The sequence below is a fragment of the Phocoena sinus genome, chromosome 10, assembly GCF_008692025.1.
Source record: "Phocoena sinus isolate mPhoSin1 chromosome 10, mPhoSin1.pri, whole genome shotgun sequence".
In the NCBI taxonomy this organism is placed as follows: Eukaryota; Metazoa; Chordata; class Mammalia; order Artiodactyla; family Phocoenidae; genus Phocoena; species Phocoena sinus.
The window spans coordinates 75,066,505-75,090,213 of NC_045772.1; positions in this window are offsets into that span (position 1 = coordinate 75,066,505).

The window sequence follows — 23,709 nt, forward strand, 5'->3', positions numbered from 1 at the left end:
AGAAAAGAAATCAAATATAAATTTTTGATAAGATGAATTTAATACATATGTACTTTAACTGTAATATCAAACGAATCCTTTTAATAGAGAAAAGAGAGCTTGTGTTAAAAAAAATTTTTAAGAGGGTTATTTAAAATTTTTCCATTACTAAAATAGTTAAAGTACATTTAAAAATTTTAATATTTGAGAAAACTTTAGTTTTGTCACCATTCTAACAAAACCATAGATGGTTTATTGATGCACTTCCTTCCAGAGATTTAAAATTAATAATTATTTACATAATGGTTACTAACTGTACATAGAAGTGTTTCATATTTTAAAAACATTTATTGTAAATGCAAAAAAAATATTTAAAAGCCTTTACAATAAAATGTTTAATTTAGAGAAGTATATGCATTTAGAAAGAGGTCTACTAACTTGCTCATTGGTGCATTTGAACATAGTGCACTTTGAAATAGAACATTTATATAAGAGCATGCTATAAGTAAATAACCAAATACTTAAACTATTTTAAAATATAATAGGTGTTTTAGATTGATCAAAGTTTTAATCCAGCCAGAGAGCGTCTTTTTTTTTCTATTTTTAATTTCAGTTAACATCATAGACTGATTTTGTTACCTGCTGAGCTACCAAATTAGTATTTGAACAGCCTTCAGATATCATTAAATTTAGTTTAAAATATTTAATACTTCACTATAAAAAAAAAAGAGTCTGTACACGTTTACTTTTGACAATCAAGAGGTCCATCTGCTCTCTAGAATTTGAAAACTTGAATGATCACTACTAGAAAAATGACTTCAAATATAGGCCTTGTGGTACACAGAATTCCAAGATGGCTTTCAAATTTCCCCACCCCTGGTGTACACACTCCTTCTCCCAGTAATTGAATCAAACAGTAGTATAAATACTGGTGTGAAGTCATTTTGCAGGTATAATTAAGGTCTGAAATCAGTTGACCTTAAGATACAGAGATTATCTGTGTGGACTGATCTAATTAAATGAGCAGTGTTTTCTCCAGCTGGTCACAGAAGGAGAAATCAGAGAGGCATGCTCAGACTGGCCTGGAAGAAAGCAAAGATTCATGCAGTGGACTGCTTATTAGCCCATATGTGGACTACATATGAGACTTGCTATGGGCAAAGAATTATGGGCAGCCTCCATCAGTTGAGAGAGGTTCCAGGCTGACAGCCAGCAAGAACACAGAGACCTCAAACAGATGACTACAGGTAACTGAATTCTGCCTACAGCCAGTTACTTGGAAGAGGATCTCAAGCATTTAATGAGAATATAGTACACCCAACACTGATGTCAGCTTTGTGAGACTCTGAACAGAGAACTGAATTAACCATAACCAGATTTCTGCCCTGGGTGAGCTAATAAATAGGTGGTTTGATAAAAATGATAAGTCTAAAATTATAGCTTTTCTTGAACTTACCAAATTTTATTTAAATTTTGTTTCAATTATTTTATGAGATACACTTATCATGCTTCTTTCCTTCCCTTCATTCAATATCCATACATGTAAAGGCCCAGGCAAAGTGTTTAACACCCTTCAACTGACCAGGAAATAACTGTTATAACAAAGTTTGCCTGGTGCTATGTTAGGCTTTCCAAGACAAATCTGACTAAAATTCAGTCTTCTCTTTACCTGTCACCACACAAGTAACAAATGTTTTGAACATCTATTTTGTTTTTTATCTTTTATTTTTTTTAATTAAAGTATAGTTGCTGTACAATATCATATAAGTTAGAGGTGTACAATATAGTGATTCACACTTTTAAAGGTTATATTACTTTTACTATTATTATAAAATATTGACTATATTCCCCGTGTTGTACAATGTATCCTTGTATCATATTTTATACCTAATAGTTTGTACCTCTTACTCCCCTGCCCTATATTGCTCTTCCCCCTTTCCCTCTCCCCATTGCTAACCACCAGTTTATTCCCTATATCTGTGAATTTTCTTCTTTTTTGATTTATTCACTGGTTTGCTGTATTTTTAGATTCCACATATAAGTGATATCATACAGTATTTGTCTTTGTCTGACTTATTTCTCTTAGCATAATGCCCTCCAAGTCCATTCATGTTGCTGCAAATGGCAAAATTTAGTTCTTTTTCATGGCTGAGTAATATTCCTGTGTGTGTGTGTGTGTGTGTGTGTGTGTGTGTGTGTGTGTGTGTGTGTGATATATAATGTATATATATTATATAATACATACATCTTCTTCATCCATTTATCCATTGATGGACACTTAGGTTGCTTCCATATCTTGGCAACTGTAAATAATGGTGTTACAAACATCAGGGTGTATGTATCTTTTCGAATTAGTGCTTTTGTTTTTTTCAGATATATACCCAAGAGTGGAATTGCTGAACATTTTTAATAGATGTACTACTGCCATTTCTATATGTGGCTCTCCTCAGATTCCTAAATAAAATTCTAGAATGCCATGTATCATCCATTTCATTTTATTTTTGAAGAAATCTTTTTACTCCTTCCTAGCTTTAAAGTTATATAAGACTAGCAAAGATAATTTTAATGTCACTTCTAATTCTAGAGTCTGAGTGAAAATATGTTTTTAAAAAATGATTTTATTTAAAAATTCAGTTGGTGACCATATAATTGGAATGTTGTGAGTAAGTTGTACAATGGACTGATTTTTCTTTGAAAAATTCCCAGATGATTGCATAATTTTCTTTTAAATTTTTTCTTCCCTATATGATTGGCAGAGTAAAGAGAATTCAGCATAACTGTTCATGTTGTTATGAAGTATAGAAGTTAGTTGAGAGTTAAGGATCTAGTTAGAAAGACCTGCATTAAATTCCCTGCTTCATATTTTCCTACCTGGTTACTTTTGACAAGTTACTTATCTTCACAAAACCTGTTTCTTTGTCTGTAAAATGGGCATAATACAAGTACATATCTCCTCACATGGTGAAAAAAACTCCTGATGCTTGGATAAGTATAGTGATTGATAATGTTAAATAACTAATATGTAGAAGAACTGGTACTAATACTCTGCTCTTACTTAAACTTACAGCACAGTGAAATGAGTGAGGGGGAGGTCAAGATGGCAGAATAGGAGGACCCAGAGTTCACCTCTCCCCACAAGTACATCAAGAATACATCTACAAGTGGAACAATTTGCACAGAGTACCTGCTGAACACTAGAAGAGGACCTCGGACAACTAAAAGGACAAGAAAAGATCCCAGCATAACCAGGTAGGTTGAAACAGAGAAAAGATAGAAAAAGGAAAGAGGAAACAGGATGGGACCCGCACCCCTGTGGAGAGCTGAAGGAGAGGAGATGTTCCTGCACCCACGGAAGCCCTCTCACTGGTGGGAGATCAGTGAAGATAGAAGGGGAGCTTTGGAGACTATCGAAGGAAAGTGCAACAGCTGGTCTATGGCAGGCCAGACAGAGCCGACTTACGGATGGCCCGTGCCACACACCTACGAGTCCCAGCCTGAGATGGGGATGTCCTACAGTGCTGACAGGGGCTAAGTACTGTAATGTGGGGTTTATAGAGCAGACCTGGGGAGAGGACTGCTATTGGCTGCACAGAGACAGCCTGAGGGGATGGGAGTGATGAGCTCCACAACCAGGAATGCTCCTGGAAGAAGCCCGGACTGCCATAGAAGCGAGTCACCATGGTTGAGTGACGTGCGAAAGGTAGGGATGCCATCATCTCTCTCCCCACACACCAGTCCCTACCTCCGCAGGCATTAGGAGGGGCTCCCACCAAAGAGAGTGTACACGCCCCAGTCAGTGCTGCCTTCCCTCCTCCTGCCTGAGCAAGCATGCATGCCCCAGTCGGTCACCACCTCTTGCCAGCTCCTGCCTCTGCAGTTACTAGAAGGGGCTCCCACCAAATACAAAAATAAACTCAAAATGGATTAAAGACCTAAACATAAGGCCAGATACTATAAAACTCTTAAAGGAAAACATAGGCAGAACACTCTGACATAAATCAGAGCAAGATCTTTTTCAATCCACCTCCTAGAGTAATGAAAATAATAACAAAAATAAACAAATGGGATCTGACTAAACTTAAAAGCTTTTGCACAGCAAAGGAAACCATAAACAAAACGAAAAGGCCACCCTCAGAATGGGAGAAAATATTTGCCAATAAGTCAAATGATAAGAGATTAACCTCCAAAATAAATAAACAGCTCAATATCAAAAAAGTAAATAACCCAACCAAAAATTGGGTCTAATATCTAGGAATAAACCTACCTAAGGAGACAAAAGACCTGTACGCAGAAAATTATAAGACACTGATGAAAGAAATTAAAGATGATGCAAATAGATGGAGAGATATACCATGTTCTGGGATTGGAAGAATCAACATTTTGAAAATGATTCTACTACCCAAAGCAATCTACAGATTCAATGCAATCCCTATCAAACTACCACTGGCATTTTTCACAGAACTAGAACAAAAAATTTCACAATTTGTATGGAAACACAAAAGACCCCGAATAGCCAAAGCAATCTTGAGAATGAAAAATGGAGCTGGAGGAATCAGGCTCCCTGACTTCAGACTATACTACAAAGCTACAGTAATCAAGACAGTATGGTACTGGCACAAAAGCAGAAATATAGATCAATGGAACAGGATAGAAAGCCCAGAGATAAACCCACACACTTATGGTCACCTTATCTTTGATAAACGAGGCAGGAATGTACAGTGGAGAAAGGACAGCCTCTTCAATAAGTGGTGCTGGGAAAGCTGGACAGGTACATGTAAAAGTATGAGATTAGATCACTTCTTAACACCATACACAAAAATAAGCTCAAAACGGATTAAAGACCTAAATGTAAGGCCAGAAACTATCAAACTCTTAGAGGAAAACATAGGCAGAACACTCTATGACACAAATCACAGCAAGATCCTTTTTGACCCTCCTCCTAGAGAAATGGAAATAAAAACAAAAATAAACAAATGGGACCTAATGAAACTTCAAAACTTTTGCACAGCAAAGGAAACCATAAACAGGACCAAAAGACAACCCTCAGAATTGGAGAAAATATTTTCAAGTGGAGCAACTGACAAAGGATTAATCTCCAAAATTTATAAGCAGCTCATGCAGCTCAATAACAAAAAAACAACCACCCAATCCAAAAATGGGCAGAAGACCTAAATAGACATTTCTCCAAAAGAGATACAGACTGCCAACAAACACATGAAAGAATGCTCAACATCATTAATCATTAGACAAATGCAAATCAAAACTACAGTAAGATATCATCTCACACCAGTCAGAATGGCCATTATCAAAAAATCTAGAAACAATAAATGCTGGAGAGGGTGTGGAGAAAAGGAACAGTATTGCACTGCTGGTGGGAATGTGAATTGGTACAGCTACTATGGAGAACAGTATGGAGGTTCCTCAAAAAACTAAAAATGGAACTACCATATGACCCAGCAATCCCACTACTGGGCATATACCCTGAGAAAACCATAAATCAAAAAGAATCATGTACCAAAATATTCATTGCAGCTCTATTTACAATAGCCCGGAGATGGAAATAACCTAAGTGTCCATCATCAGAAGAATGTATAAAGAAGATATGGCACATATATACAATGGAATATTAGCCATAAAAAGAAACGAAATTGAGCTATTTGTAATGAGGTGGATAGACCTAGAGTGTGTCATACAGAGTGAAGTAAGTCAGAAAGAGAAAGACAAATACCGTATGCTAACACATATATATGGTATTTAAGAAAAAAAAAATGTCATGAAGAACCTAGGGGTAAGACAGGAATAAAGACACAGACCTAGTAGACCATGGACTTGAGGATATGGGGAGGGGGAAGGGTAAGCTGTGACAAAGCAAGAGAGAGGCATGGACATTTATACACTACCAAATGTAAGGTACATAGCTAGTGGGAAGCAGCTGCATAGCACAGGGAGATCTGCTCAGTGCTTAGTGACCATCTGGAGGAGTGGGATAGAGAGAGTGGGAGGGAGGAAGATGCGAGAGGGAAGAGATATGGAAACATATGTATATGTATAACTTATTCACTTTGTTATAAAGCAGAGACTAACACACCATTGTAAAGTAATTATACTCCAATAAAGATGTAGAAAAATAAATAAATTAAATTGGGTCTATTAGAAGATCTAAATAGGCATTTCTCCAGAGAAGACATACAGGTGGCCAAGAGGCACATGAAAATATGCTCAACATCACTAATCATTACAGAAATGCAAATCAAAGCTGCAATGAGGTATCACCTCACAGTGATCAGAATGGCTATCATCAAAAATGTCTACAAACAATTAATACTGTGGCAGAGGGGACAAAAAGGAACCCTCCTACACTGTTGGTATGAATGTAAACTAGTACAGCCACTATGGAGAACAGTATGGAGGTTCTTTAAAAGAAACTAAAAATAGAACTACCATATGATCTAGCACTCCCACTCCTGGAAATATATCTGGAGAAAACCATAATTTGAAAGATACACGCACCCCAGTGTTCATTGCAGCACTATTTACAATAACCAGGACATGGAAGCAACCTAAATGTCCATCAACAGAGGAATGGATAAAGAAGATGTGGTACATATATACAATGGAATATTACTTAGCCTTAAAAAGAATCAAATAATGCCATTTGCAGCAATATGGGTGGACCTAGAGATTGTCATACTGAGTGAGGTAAGTCAGACAGATATCATATAATATCACTTATATGTGGAATCTAAAACAAGGGGTACAAATGAACTTATCTACAAAACAAAAATAGAGATACAGATGTAGAAAATAAACATATGGTTACCAGGGGGTAAGTGGGAGCATAAATTGGAAGATTGGGATTGACATATGCACAGGATATATAAAATAGATAACTAATAAGGACCTACTCTATAGCACAGGGAACTCTACTCAATACTCTGTAATAGCCTATATGGAAAAGAATCTAAAAAAGAGTAGATATATGTTTATGTATAGCAAATTGACTTTGCTGTACACCTGAAGCAAATACAACATTGTAAATCAACTATACTCCAATAAAAATTAAAAAATAATAAAATAATAATAAAACAAATGAGCATCTCAAACATTTAAAGCACAGTGTCTTTTTTCCTGTTATAATAAATAATCCATTTTACTTTCATATTCATAGTAAATAATAATTGTTAATTAAAATAATTTTATTAATGCCTATTTATGTCATATAAACTCTAGGGTCATGATTGAAGTGTGTTAGGAGCTTTTATTATTCCTTCTATGGATAGGCAGTCATCTGACCACTTAAGAGAGCTATAGTGAAGTAGAGATGACTTTGCTTCTTGGTCCTAGGGTCAAGTGTATAGGTAAAGACAATGACAAAGAAATTACATCTATGTCTCTATTAGTGAAGAGATGTGGAGCTTTAAGCACTGTAGTGTTTCAGAAATGCAGCCCTCTCAGATAACTTCAATAATTTGGTTTTCAAAATGATGATACTACCCAAAGCAATCTACAGATTTAATGCAATCCTTATCAAAATACCCATGACATTTTTTACAGAACCAGAACAATCCTAAAATTCATGTGGAACCACAAAAGACCCCAAATTGCCATAGCAAACTTGAGAAAAAGAACAAATCTGGAAGTATCACCCTCCCAGATTTCAGACTATAATACAAAGCTATAGTAGTCAAAACAGCACAGCACTGACACAAGAACAGACACAGAGATCAATGGAACAGAATAGAGAACCCAGAAATAAACCCATACATCTGTGGTTGATTAATCTGTAACAAAGGAGGAAGAATATGCAATAGAGAGAAGACAGTGTCTTTAACAAGTGATGCTGGGAAAACTGGACAGCTACATATAAAACAATGAGATTAGAGCATCACCTCACACCAGATACAAAAATAAACTCAAAATGAGTTAAGGATGTAAGTGTAAGACCTGAAACCATAAAATTCCTAAAAGAGAACATAGGCAGAACTCTCTTTGACATGAATAGTAGCAATATTTTTTTTGGATCTATCTCCTAAAGCAAAAGAAATAAAAGCAAAAATAAACAATTAAATTAAACTTAAAAGCTTTTGCATAGCAAAGGGAACTACCTAGCAAACAAAAAGGCAACCTATGGAATGGAAATAAATATTTTCAAATAATATGACCAACAAAGGGTTAATAGCCAAAATATATAAACAGTTCAATATCAAAAGAAATAACGAACCAAATCAAAAAATGGGGAAGACCTGAATAGACAGTTTTCCAAAGAAAACATACAGATGGCTAATAGGCACATGAAAAATGCTCAACATCACTAATTATTAGAGAAATGCAAATCAAAACCACAATGAAATATCACCTCACAACTGTCAGAATGGCTATCACCAAAAGCCTACAAATAACAAATGCTGGCAAGGATGTGGAGAAAGGGGAACACTCATGCATTGTTGGTGGGAATGTAAATTGGTGCAGCCATTGTGGAAAACAGTATGGAGGTTCCTCAAAAAACTAAAAATAGAATGACCATATAATCCAGCAATTCCACTCCTGGGTATATATCCAAAGAAAATGAAAACACTAATTAGAAAAGATACATGCACCCCAATGTTCATAGCAGCACTATTTACAATAGCCAATATAGAGAAGCAACACAAATGTCCATCAGCAAATGAATGGATAAAGCAGTTGTAGTATACGTAGACATATACTACATCTGCTTTATCTATAGCAGTAAGCCAGTCAGTAATATTGTATGGAATATTACTCAGCCATAAAAAATAATAAAATTCTGCCACTTGCAGCAATGTTCATGGACCTAGAGAATATTATGTTTAATGAAGTAAGTCAGAGAAAGACAAATACTGTTTGATATCACTTATATGCAGAATTTAAAAAAATACAAATAAATGTATATGCAAAACAAACAGACTCACAGATATAAAACAAACTAATGGTTACCAGAGGGGAGAGGCAAATGCGGAGGGGTAAATTACTATATAAAACAGATAAGCAGCAAGTGTATATTATGTGACACAGGGAATTATATAAATTATCTTATAATAAACTTTAATGGAGTTTAATCTGTAAATATACTGAATTTCTATGGTGTACACATGAAATAAACATAATATTGTAAATCAATTATAGTTCAATAAAAATTTTGAATAACTAAATTGGGTTTTCAGAAAATAAATTAGTTTTAATAGAATGTATTTTATGTTCTTTAATTAGGAGAGATTGTCTAAAATTTAGAAAATGTCTGTGAATATTATACATGTTAAAAGTAGGAAAAATACTACACAGAAATTTAAATAGGTACTAGATAAGATTTTAATATTGTTTGAATCAAAATTGCCACTGGAGATCCTTCTGAAATTGTTCCATGAAAAGAAACATTACCCAAGGAAAAAAAACAATTGATTAATCACTCACAATATTATAGGTATTTTACCTACATTAATTTAATATTCACAGCAACAAAAGCTTGTGTCATTTTCCTTAAGTTTTCAGATGTTCAGGAAATGTTACATACCTGATAAGTGTCAGAATGGGGTTTTCAATCCCATTCAATATGACTTCCAAGTCCATGCTCTTTCCACTTCACCAAGTTTCCAAAATAACCATGCCCTTTCAGATACAAAATGATGCAACTCTGAGAATAAACTAAGCATACTGACAGATAAAGACTGTTTTCTGAGGAATGCTTTAAATAGAAGGACATCTAAGAAAAAAATTGAATTTCAATGAAACAATATATTCCTCCCGAATTTTATTTCCAACTTTCAATTTTTGGTCTCAAACAGATATTTTAAGTAGAAAACAAGGTGGTCTCTGACAGTCAAATTTTTACTGACCAGGGTTTTTGGCCTTCCTTAATCAATAGAAATTGATAAGAGGTCAGACAAGAAATTCAGGCAAGGGTTTAATGGGGCTCCTACTGCAGCAGGAGAGAGTGAGAACAAGTAAAATATTTCCTTGCTTGTTCCCTGAGTGCAGGGGCAAGCTGGTTCCTCATATGGGGTGAGGGTAGAGGTGGATCCAGGGGTTAGGGCAGAGGTGTGGCTTAGATGGTCTGCCCACCCCTTTGGTGGTGTTGGGTGCAGGAGGCATGTGCACTATGCTACTTTTGCTCCCAGTACCCTGTTTTTGCTCCCGACTCTTCAGAAGTGACTGTTGGGTTTTTGGTCTTTTTGTATCTTGTTGTCCATAATTTGCCCCAACTGTGCATGTGTACAGTTATGTTTAGTCCCTTATAGTTTCTTTGTATTCTGTTGGAAATGTTTATCCAGGTGCAAGCACTGCAGCAAAGTGGTCCATGTCCCAGGTCCCAGCCTGTCTCAAAATGGCATAGGAAACACAATAAAGAATTAACATTTGAGTCAGCTACAGGCTATCATCTGTGTGCTATTTTAAAATAATACAATGTTAATATAATCTGTAAATTTATATTACAGATAAGCACAGAGCCTTAGTGCTCTGTTGTCTGTGCTTAGTCATGCTGGCTCGGCACTTTGTAAAAAGAATGTTGCCTATAGCCTAAAAATATATGATAACCCATTTTCAAGGATCTGCCTCCCAGGCTTGACCTTTAAAGGTATAATGCATTCCTTCATATAGAGACAAAAAGTTCAGAACAGAGAATAACATTTGTCTTGTTGGAGGTTTACAGGAACATCTTGACTAGACTTATGTGGCCAACTACAAGAACAAAGGATTATCACATCCCCTCTGAGGTTTGGCCTGCACCAAGAAGTTTACAACAACCAGCAACATCCCCTCTCCTTTTAATATAAAAGAAGCCTGAATTCTAACTCTGGTAAGATGGTTCTTTGGGCCTCTAGTCCATCATCTTCTCAGTCTGCTGGTTTTCCAAATAAAGTTGCTATTCCTTGCCCCAACACCTGATCTCTCACGAGCAGTATGAACTTGGACTCAGTAACACCCTCACACATGGTAAAAAATTATTCCTAACTTTTTTAGTTAACTCCTTTGGCTAACTACATTTAGAATCTAAATCATCCTGGCAGGCTCCTCAGGAGGTTCTGCAGGGTAGAATCAGGGGTTTATATTTTTGTGGTGATGGCAAGTTACATGCAGCACCTTCTCTGATTTTTTTACTAAGACATCATAAAATCTGATGTATTCAGAGGGGTATAATTTTGCGATCTCAATCAATCACTTTTCTAGGTATTGAAGCATTTTCAGATATCCTTTGTGAAAAGAATCTTGTTTTTGCTTATATTACCAAGAAGGGAAGATGCCATGTGCAGATGAAATCCACCAGAAAACATGATCCAGGCTACACAGCCACCATATTGGAAAATCAACACTGCCCATGGTCATGTGGTTCCCACAATATAACAATGTTTCCTAAATCAGCAACATAAGATGTAAACAACCAGAAAGTAAGATCTTATGTCTGCTTTTTAAAGCCTAGCAAAAGCCTAGCTAAAAGACATAATATTTAGAATAAAATTTAGGAAAACTACAGTTCCAAAATGAGGTGATTATGAGCCCCATCTGGCAAGTTTTTAAAAGACCAATTCCTGGGCCTCACTCACCACCTATAAAATTAGAATATCTCTTTGATGGACCTGGGAAACTCTTCTATTTAATGTTACCCAGGTGAAACTGATGATCAGTCAGATTTGAGAGCAACCCTTTAAGAACCCTTCTCTAGATATAACAAATTCTAGCTTGTTAGTCTTTGTATTTGAAACACAATGGTCTAGCTCTTCAGAACATCCTCTTTTCTGTCCTGTCATGTCTTCAACTACAATGAAATTATCCCTCTAGAACAATCATATGAAATCTACTTCTACATTCAGAGTAAAACTGTAATAAGAAAGAACAAATCAGACTCCATATCTGTTACTTTTACTTTAAACTTTGTATTCTACTGCTTTTGCTACAAGTTAATCACTAGAGGGATGTTGCCTGTAGCTTAAAGTATACAAGATGGCCTATCTCCTAGAACACTGCTTCCCATGCCTGAGCTAAAATATCTTTGTTTAGCTCACAGGAACATCCTGACTAGGCCCATCTGTGAATGGCTTCTTCAGGAAAGAAGAAATTAACATATCACCTCCAGAATAAAGCAGAAACCAGGAAGTATTTGCAACTACTTATCACCTTTTTTAACTTTACATCCTCACCTCCCCCTCTTTGTTCTGTAAAAGAATCTCACATCCAAACTTGGGCAAAATGGTTCATTGGGACTCTAGTCCACAATCTTCTCAGCCTGCTGGCTTTCTGAATAAAGTCACTATTCCTTGCCTTAACAATTTTTCTCTTGATATATTGGCCTGTCATATTGTTGTGTGGTGAGCATTAGAACTTTGGACTTGGTAATGAAACTATCCATTATGCTACTTAATATCCATAATATGAAATCTTGAGACTTTTTAGAATATGATATCGAAAATAATTATCTTTTTTGCTGATAAACTGACATGTTTCCACCTTTTGTATAATAAGAATGATTATATTGCTTCTTGGTTCCTTTTTGTTTGACTTGTCAGGTATCTCAGACTTAATTTTTATTCTGAGACACAGAAACTTTACATTTTAGGACTGGTATTTTGCTTTCTCTTTTTTTCTTATTCCTGAATACCCCATTTACATCTCCGTTCATTGACCTTATTATACAAAGCATCTGTATAACAGCTTGAATTTTTAGAGTTTCTATTATATATCAGTAACTATGTTAAGTGCTTTATATAAAATATTTCATGCTTATGTCTTAGTCTGTTCTGTTTAAGCTGCTATAACAAAATTCCGGAGACTGTGTGGCTTATAAACAAAAATTTATTTCTCATATTCCTGGAGACTAATAAGTCCAAGACCAAAGCACCAGTAGATTCAGTGTCAGGTGAGGACCCTTTTCCTTGTTCAGATGGGCACTGCCCTCATATAGTGAAAAGGGACAAGGGAGTTCTCTGGATCTCTTTTATCCAAACACTAATCCCATTCATGAAGACAGAGACCTCCAAATTAAACCACCTCCAAATATCATCACAATAGCGATTAGGATTCAGCATATGAATTTTTGGGGGGACACAGACATTCAATCTACAGCACATAACAAACCTTAAAGATAGATATTATCATCAACTGATCTTTCAACTGAGAAAATTGGTTTAAATAAAGAAATTAAATATCTTTCCCAGAGTCATGCTCTTAGTAATTAGCACATATACAGCTTGAATACAGAGCCAGTTCTCTTGTCTGCAGTTGTATCTTCCTTTTAAGATGATTCTTTTTTTGTCTTAAATAATTTGGTAAGTGGGAGGGGGAGGGGGAAGGAAAAGACTAAGCAGAAACAGAAAGAGCAATTTAACAAGTGATGCTTTGTATATGATTGTTAATGATTTTATGATGTTAGGCTCTGACATAATCTATGCTCCATATCTGAAATACAAAAATACAAAATATAACAGTAAAATAATTCAGTTTTCACATTCCTCAGGAAATGATCTCCATGAGAAACATGAATATTCTCTCTCATTCAAGACAATAAACAAACTAGACTATTTCCATATTATACAATTGAATACATCTTTTATTATTATTTCTAAATACCACTTTTCTATTACAGAGAAACTGTTTTCTACAATAAAGTATAAAATGCATAAGAAATATAAATAGTACTTATCAAATAATGTAGAAATTCTCAAATATTTACCTAAAGCTCCCATAGTTTTTAATCTAAACACTACTAATTATAAATTTATACCTAATTTACTGTTATTTCTGGTGAATACTGATTAAGTTATTTCTCAACAAATACTAAACAGAATCTAAAATGCTTAAATCTTGCTCAAAAATGGGCTAGAGTACTGCTTGACAACTGGCCTGGGCTACTAGAGGAAGTTTCAGCTAACACCTACTGACTCCTACCCTTTATTAAGCACCTTGCTAGGAACTGTGAAGAAGAGGATGCTCTAACAATCTAAAAAACAAGAAGTGGATGATTACAACACAGTGCAATTAAGTGTTATTATAGAAAAATGCACCAGCCGTGTGGTTGAAAGGGTCTTCATGCTCCGACCCAGTGTCAGGCCTGTGACTCTGAGGTGGGAGAGCCGAGTTCAGGACATTTGTGCACAAGAGACCTCTTGGCTCCATGTAATAGCAAACAGTGAAAGCTCTCCAAGGATCTTCATCTCAAAGATAAAACCTAGCTCCACTCAATGACCAGCAAGCTACAGTGCTAGACACCCTATGCCAAAGAGTTAACAAGACAAGAAAAAACCCCACCAATTAGGAGAGAGGCTGTCAAAAATCATAATAAGGTCACAGATACCCCAAAACACACCACCGGACGCAGTCCTGCCCACCAGAAAGACAAGATCCAGCATCATCCAACAGAAAACAGGCACCAGTCCCCTCCACCAGGAAGCCTACACAACCCACTGAACCAAACTTACCAACTGGAGGCAGACACCAAAAAAAATGGGAACTACGAACCAACAGCCTGTGAAAAGTAGACCCCAAACACAGTAAGTTAAGCAAAATGAGAAGACAGAGAAACACACGGCAGAGGAAAGAGCAAGGTAAAAACCCAACATACCAAACAAATGAAGAGGAAATAGGCAGTCTCCCTGAAAAACAATACAGGATAATGATAGAAAAGGTGTTCCAGGTCTTGGAAATCAAATGGAGAAAATAAAAGAAACGTTTAACCAGGACACAGAAGAGCTAAAGAGAAAACAAACAATAATGAACAACACAATAAATGAAATTAAAAATGCTCTACAAGGAATCAATAGCAGAATAACTAAGACAGAAAAACAGATACGTGACTTGGAATATAAAATAGTGAAAATAACTACCACAGAGCAGAAAAAGAAAAAAGAATGAAAAGAACTGAGGACAGTCTCAGAGACATCTAGGACAACATTAAACACACCAACATTTGAATTATAGGGGTCCCAGAAGGAGAAGAGAAAAAGAAAGGGACTGAGAAAATATTTGAAGAGATTATAGTTGAAAACTTCCCTAATATGGGAAAGGAAATAGCCAATCAAGTCCAGGAAGCACTGAGAGTCCCATACAGGATAAATAGAAGGAGAAACATGCCAAGACACATATTAATAAAACTATCAAAAATTAAATACAAAGAAAAAATATTAAAAGCAGCAAGGGAAAATTAAAAAAAAAAAACAACATAAAAGGGAATCCCCATAAGGTTAAAAACTAATCTTTCAGCAGAAACTCTGTAAGCCAGAAGGGAGTGGCAGGACATATTTAAAGTGATGAAAGGGAAAAACCTAAAACCAAGCTTACTCTACAGAGTAAGGATCTCATTCAGATTTGACAGAGAAATTAAAACCTTTACAGACAAGCAAAAGCTAAGAGTATTCAGCACCACCAAATCAGCTTTATGGCAAATGGTAAATGAACTTCTCTAGGCAGGAAACACAAGAGAAGGAAAAGAACTACAATAACAAACCCAAAACAATTAAGAAAATGGTAATAGGTACATGCATATTGATAACTACCTTAAATGTAAATGGGTTAAATACTCCCACCAAAAGACATAGACTGGCTGAATGGATACAAAAACAAGACCCGTATATATGCTGCCTACAAGGAACCCACTTCTGACCTAGTAATATAAACAGGTTGAAAGTGAGGGAATGGAAAAAGATATTCCATGCAAATGGAAATCAGAAGAAATCTGGAGTAGCACTTCTTATATCAGACAAAATAGACTTTAAAATAAAGACTATTGCAAGAGTCAAAAAGAACACCACATAATGATCAAGGGATCAATCCAAGAAGAAGGAATGTAAATATTGTAAATTGGAAATATTTATGTATCCAACATAGGAGCACCTCAATACATAAGGCAAATGCTAACAACCATAAAAGGGGAAATAGACAGTAACACAATAATTGTAGGGGACATTAACACCCCACATTCACCAATGGACAGATCATGCAAAATGAAAATAAATAAGGAAACATAAGCTTTAAATGATACATTAAACAATATGGACTTAATTGATATTTATAAGACATTCCATCCAAAATCAACAGGATACAATTTCTTCTCAAATGTTCATGGAGCATTCTCCAGGATAGATAATATCTTGGGTCACAAATCAAGCCTTGGTAAATTTAAGAAAATTGAAATCATATCAAGTATCTTTTCCAACAACAACACTCTGAGAATACATATCAATTACAGGAAAAAAATCTGTAAAAAATACAAACACATGGAGGTTAAACAATACACTACCAAATAACCAAGAGATCACTGAAGAAGTCAAAGAGGAAATCCAAATATACTTAGAAACAAATGACAATGAAAACACGATGACCCAAAACCTATGGTATGCAGCAAAAACAGTTCTAAGAGGGATGTTTATAGCAAGACAATCTTACCTTAAGAAACAAGAAACATCTCAAAAACATAACCTTACACCTTAAGCAAGTACACAAAGAAGAAAAAAAAAAAAAAACCCAAAGCTAGGAGAAGGTAAGAAACCATCAAGATCAGGTCAGAAATAAATGAATAAGAAATGAAGAAAACAATAGCAAAGATCAATAAAACTAAAAGCATGTTCTTTGAGAAGATAAGAAAAATTGATGAACGATTAGCCAGACTCATCAAGAAAAAAAGGGAGAAGACTGAAATCAATAAAATTAGAAATGAAAAAGGAAAAGTAACAACAGGCACTGAAGAAATACAAAGGATCATGAGCGATTACTACAAGCAACTATAGGCCAATAAAATGGACAAACTGGAAGAAATGGACAAATCTTAGAAAAGTACAACCTTCCAACACTGAACCAAGAAGAAATACAAAATATAAACAGACCAATCACAAGCAATGAAATTGAAACTGTGATTGAAAATCTTCCAACAAACAAAAGCCTAGGACCAGATGGCTTCACAGATGAATTCTATTAAACATTTAGAGAAGAGCTAACACATATCCTTCTCAAACTCTTCAAGATATAGCAGAGGGAGGAACACCCCAAACTCATCCTATGAGGCCACCATACCCTTATAACAAAACTAGGCAAAGATGTTGCAACGAAAGAAAATTACAGGCCAATATCACTGATGAACATAAATGCAAAAATCCTCAACAAAATACTAGCAAACAGAATCCAACAACACATTAAATGGATCATACACCATGACCAAGTGGGGTTTATCCCAGAAATACAAGAATTCTTCAATATATGCAAATCAATCAATGTGATACATCTTATTAAAAAACTGAAGGAGGAAAACCATATGATCATCTCAATAGGTGCAGAAAAAGCTTTTGACAAAATTCAACATCGATTTATGAAAAACCCCTCGAGAAAGTAGGCATAGTAGGAACTTACCTCAACATAATAATCACCATATATGACAAACCCACAGCCAACATAATTCCTAATGCTGAAAAACAGAAACCATTTCCTCTCAGACCAGGAACAAGACAAAATTGTTCACTATCCCTTCTATTTTTCAACATTGTTTTGGAAGTTTTAGCCACAGCAATCAGAGAAGAAAAAGAAATAAAAGGAATCCAAAATGGTAAAGAAGTTGTAAAGCTGACACTGCTTGCAAATGACATGATACTATACATAGAGAATCCTAGAGATGCTACCAGAAAACTACCAGAGCTAATCAATGAATTTGGTAAAGTACAGGATACAAAATTAATGCACAGAAATCTCTTGCATTCCTATACACTAATGATGAAAAATCTGCAAGGGAAATTAAGGAAACACTCCCATTTACCATTGCAACAAAAAGAACAAAATACTTAGGAATAAACCTACTGAAGAAGACAAAAGACCTGTAAGCAGAAAACTATAAGGCACTGATGAAAGGCATTAAAGATGATACAGGCAGATGGAGAGATATGCCATGTTCTTGGATTGGAAGAATCAACATTGTGAAAATGACTCTACTACCCAAAGCAATCTACAGATTCAATGCAATCTCTATCAAAATACCAATGGCATTTTTCACAGAACTAGAACAAAAAATTCCACAATTTGTATGGAAACACAAAAGACCCTGAATAACCAAAGCAATTTTGAGAAAGCAAAGCAGAACTGGAGGAATCAGGCTCCCGGACTTCAGACTATATCACAAAGATACACTAATCAAGAAAGTATGGTACTGGCACATAAATAGAATTATAGATCAATAGAACAGGATAGAAAGCCCAGAGATAAACCCACCCACATATGATAACCTTATGTTTGATAAAGGAGGCAAGAATATATAATGGAGAAAAGACAGCATCTTCAATAAGTGGTGCTGGGAAAACTGGACAAGCTCCATGTAAAAGAATGAGATTAGAACACTCCCTAACACCATACACAAAAATAAACTCAAAATGGATTAAAGACCTAAATGTAAGGCCAGACACTATCAAACTCTTAGAGGAAAACATAGACAGAACAGTCTATGACATAAATCACAGCAGGATCCTTTTGGACCCACCTCCTAGAGAAATGGAAATAAAAACAAAAATAAACAAATGGGACCTAATGGAACTTAAAAGCTTAAAAGCTTTTGCACAGCACAGGTAACCATAAACAAGACAAAAAGACAACCCTCAGAAATGGAAAATATATTTGCAGTATATTTGCAAATGAAGTACCTGACAAAGTACCTGACAAAGGATTAATCTCCAAAATTTACAAGCAGCTCATGCAGCTTAATATTTAAAAAATCAAACAACCAAATCTATAAATGGGCAGAAGACCTAAATAGGCATTTCTCCAAAAACAGATATAGAGATTGACATGAAACACATGAAAGGATGCTCAACATCACTAATCATTAGAGAAATGCAAATCAAAACTGTAATGAGGTATCACCTCACACCAGTCAGAATGGCCTACATCAAAAAATGTACAAACAAATTCTACAGAAGGTGTGGAGAAAAAGAACCCTCTTGCACTGTTGGTGGGAACGAAAATTGATACAGCCACTATGGAGAACAGTATGGAGGTCCCTTAAAAACCTAAAAGAGAACTACCATATGACTCAGCAATCCCACTATTGGGCATATACCCTGAGAAAATCATAATTCAAACAGAGTCATGTTACCACAATATTCATTGCAGCTCTATTTACAATAGCCAGAACATGGAAGCAACCTATGTGTCCATTGACAGATGAATGGATAAAGAAGATGTGGCACATTTATACAATGGAATATTACTTAGCCATAAAAAGAAACGAAATTGGGTTATTTTTAGTGAGGTGGATGGACCTAGAGTCTGTCATAGAGTGAAGTAAGTCACAAAAAGTAAAACAAATACTGTATGCTAGCATATATATATATGGAATCTAAACAGAAAAAATATTCTGAAGAACCTAGAGGCAGGACAGGTATAAAGATGCAGATGTAGTGGATGGACTTGAGGACACGAGGAGGGGAAAATGTAAGCTTGGATGAAGTGAGAGTGTGGCATGGACATATATACACTACCAAATTAAAATAGATAGCTATTGGGAAGCAGGCACATAGCACAGTGAGATCAGCTAGGTGCTTTGTGACCACCTAGAATGGTGGAATAGGGAACATGGGAGGGAGATGCAAGAGGGAGGAGATATGGGGATACATGTATATGTATAGCTGAGTCACTTTGTTATAAAGCAGAAACTAACACATCATTGTAATGCAATTATACTGCAATAAAGGTGTTCCAAAAAATGGGCTAATCATATAACTGTACGACCAGTATAATTACTTCAAATTAATATGATAGGCCAGGGTATAGTCATTCCATATCGCCCTTAGAGAATTATTGTTTTGGCACTGCAGAGGTTCAAACATCTGTACTTAATACTAAACATGAAACTAACAAAAAGAAATGCATCCAGCATCAGTGCAGAAAGTGGGCCAAAAGAGAAAAAATTTCAAGACTAAAAGCTATCCATGCTTAATTATTTTTTGTAATTTTCATTCTGTGACTTATAGAATGAAAACCCCTTATAGTCTCCTTGTGTGCTGTATTCTCTATTTCCAGTGCAAATTACCATTGTGCCTTTGATTTTTTTAAACATCTTTATTGGAGTATAATTGCTTTACAATGCTGTGTTAGTTTCTGCTGTATAAAAAAGTGAATCAGCTATATGTATACATATACCCTTATCCTCTCCCTCTTGCACCTCCCTCCCACCCTCATTATACCACCACTCCAGACAGTCACAAAGAGCCAAGCTGATCTCCCTGTGCTATGCAGCTGCTTCCCACTAGATAACTATTTTACATTTAGTAGTGTATATATGTCATTGCTACTCTCTCACTTCGTCCCAAATTACCTTTCTCCCACCCCCATGTCCTCAAGTCCATTCTCTACATCATTAGTGTATAGGAATGAAAGAAATTTCTGTGCATTAATTTTATATTCTGCTACTTTACCAAATTCATTGATTAACTCTAGTAGTTTTCTGGTAGCATCTTTAGGATTCTCTATGTATAGTATCATGTCATCTGCAAACACTGACAATTTACTTCTTTTCTGATTTGGATTCCTTTATTTCTTTTCCTTCTCTGATTGCCGTGTCTCAAACTTCCAAAACTACGTTGAATAATAGTGGTTAGAGTGGGCAACCTTGTCTTTTTCCTGATCTTATAGGAAACAGTTTCAGATTTTCACCATTGAGAACGATGTTGCCTTGGGGTTTGTAATATATGGCCTGTATTATGTTGAGGTAGGTTCCCTCTATGCCCACATTCTTGAGAGTTTTTTAAATCATAAATGAGTGTTGAATTTTGTTGAAAGCTTTCTCTGCATCTATTGAGATGATCATGTTTCTTATTCTTCTATTTGTTAATATGCTGCCTCACATTGATTGATTTGCATATATTAGAGAATCCTTGCATTCCTGGGATAAACCCCACGTGATTATGGTGTATGATCTTTTTAATGTGCTGTTGGATTCTGTTTGCTAGTATTTTGTTGAGGATTTTTGCAACTGTGTTCATCAGTGATATTGGCCTGTAGTTTTTTCTTTTTGTGACAACTTTGTCTGGTTTTGGTATCAGGGTGATGGTGGCCTTGTAGAATGAGTTTTGGATTATTCCTCCTTCTGCTATATTTTGGAAGAGTTTGGGAAGGATAGGTGTTACCTCTTCTCTAAATGTTTGATAGAATTTGCCTGTGAAGCCATCTGTTCCTGGGCTTTTGTTTGTTGGAAGACTTTTTATCACAGTTTTAATTTCAGTGCTTGTGATTGGTCTGTTCTTATTTTCTATTTCCTCCTGGTTCAGTCTTGGAAGGTTGTACTTTTCTAAGAATTTGTCCATTTCTTCCAGGTTGTCCATTTTATTGGCGTATAGTATCTTGTAGTAGTCTGTGATGATCCTTTGTATTTCTGCACTGTCAGTTGTTACTTCTCCTTTTTCATTTCTAATTTTGTTGATTTGAGTCTTCTCCCTTTTTTTCCTCATGAGTCTGGCTAATGGTTTATCAATTTTTTTATCTTCCCAAAGAACCAGCTTTTAGTTTTACTGAATTTTGCTATTGTTTCCTTCATTTCATTTTCGTTTATTACTGACCGGATCTGGATGATTTCTTTCCGTCTGCTAACTTTGGGGTTTTTGTTGTTCTTCTTCTTCATCTTTTTCTTTCCCTAATTGCTTTAGGTGTAATGTTAGGTTGTTTATTTGAGATTTTTCTTGTTTCTTGAAATAGGATTGGATTGCTATAAACTTTACTCTTAGAACTGCTTTTGCAGCATACCATACGTTATGGGTCGTCATGTTTTCATTGTCATTTGTTTCTAAGTATTTTTTGATTTCCTCTTTGATTTCTTCAGTGATCTCTTGGTTATTTAGTAGCATATTGTTTAGTCTCCATGTGTTTGTATTTTTTACAGTTTTTTTTTTCCTGTAATGATATCTAGTCTCATAGCATTGTGGTCAGAAAAGATAATTGATATGATTTCAATTTTCTTAAATTTACCAAGGCTTGATTTGTGACCCAAGATATGATCTATCCTGGAGAATGTTCCACTACCACTTGAGAGGGAACTCTATTCTGTTGTTTTTAGATGGAATGTCCTATAAATATCAATTAAGTCCATCTTGTTTAATGTATCACTTAAAGCTTGTGTTTCCTTATTTATTTTCATTTTGGATGAACTGTCCATTGGTGAAAGTGGGGTGTTAAAGTCCCGTACTATAATTGTGTTACTGTAGATTTCCTCTTTTATGACTGTTAGCATTTGTCTTATGTATTGAGGTGTTCCTATGTTGGGTGCATCAATATTTACCATTGTTTTATCTTCTTCTTTGATTGATCCCTTGATCATTATGTAGTGTCCTTCCTTGTCTCTTGTAATAATCTTTATTTTAAAGTCTACTTTGTCTGATATGAGTATTGATTTCCATTTGCATGGAATATCTTTTTCCATGCCCTCACTGTCAGTCTTTATGTGTCCCTAGGTCTGATGTGAGTCTCTTTTAGACAGCATATATATGTGTCTTGTTTTTGTATCTATTCAGCCAGTGTGTGTCTTTTGGTTGGAGCATTTAATCCATTTACATTTAAGGTAATTATCAATATATATGTTCCTATTACCATTTTCTTAATTGTTTTTGTTTTGTTATTGTAGTTCTTTTCTTTCTCTTGTGTTTCCTCCCTAGAGAAGTTCCTGTAGCATTTGTTGTAAAGCAGGTTTGGTGGTGCTGAATTCTCTTAACTTTTGCTTGTCTGTAAAGTTCTTAATTTCTCCATTGAATCTGAATGAGATCCTTGCTGGTTAGAGTAATCTTGGTTGTATGTTTTTCCCTTTCATCACTTTAAATATGTCCTGCCAGTCCCTTCTGTCTTGCAGAGCTTCTGCTGAAAGATCAGCTGTTAACGTAATGGGGTTTCCCTTGTATGTTATTTGTTGCTTTTCCCTTGCTGTTTTTAATATTTTTCTTTGAATTTAATTTTTGATAGTTTGATTAATATTTGTCTTGGTGTGTTTCTCCTTGGGTTTATCCTGTGTGGGACTCTCTGCTCTTCCTAGACTTGATTATTTCCTTTCCCACATTAGGGAAGTTTTCAACTATCATCTCTTCAAATACTTTCTCAGACCCTTTTTTTTTTTTCTTCTTCTTGGACCCCTATAATTCAAATGTTGGTGTTTTTAATGTTGTCACAGAGATCTTTGAGACTGTCCTCAATTCTTTTCATTCTTTGTTCTTTATCCTCCTCTGTGGCAGTTATTTCCACTATTTTATCTTCCAGGTCACTTATCCATTCTTTTGCCTCAGTTATCCTGCTATTGATTCCTTCTAGAGTAATTTTAATTTCAGTTATTGTGTTGTTCCTCATTGTTTCTTTTCTCTTTAGTTCTTCTAGGTCTGTCTTAAATGTTTCTTATATTTTCTCCATTCTATTTCGGGGATTATGGAATCTTTACTAACATTACTCTGAAATGTTTTTCAGGTAGATTGTCTATTTCCTCTTCATTTGTTGGACACTCAGAAAAACAGAAAAATGAAAAAATATTTTTAATTAAAAAAAATAAAAAACTAAAAGGAAAAAAGAAAGAGAGCAACCAAACTAATAAACAAATCCACCAATGAAAATAAAAACTAAACTATGATAAACATAAAACCAGAAACAAATTATATACAGAAGGCAAATCCCAAATCTACATTTGCTCCCAAAGTCCACTGCCTCAGTTTTAGGAACATTTGTTGTCTATTCAGGTATTCTTCAGATGCATGGTTTATCCAGTTGATTGTGGGGATTTAATCC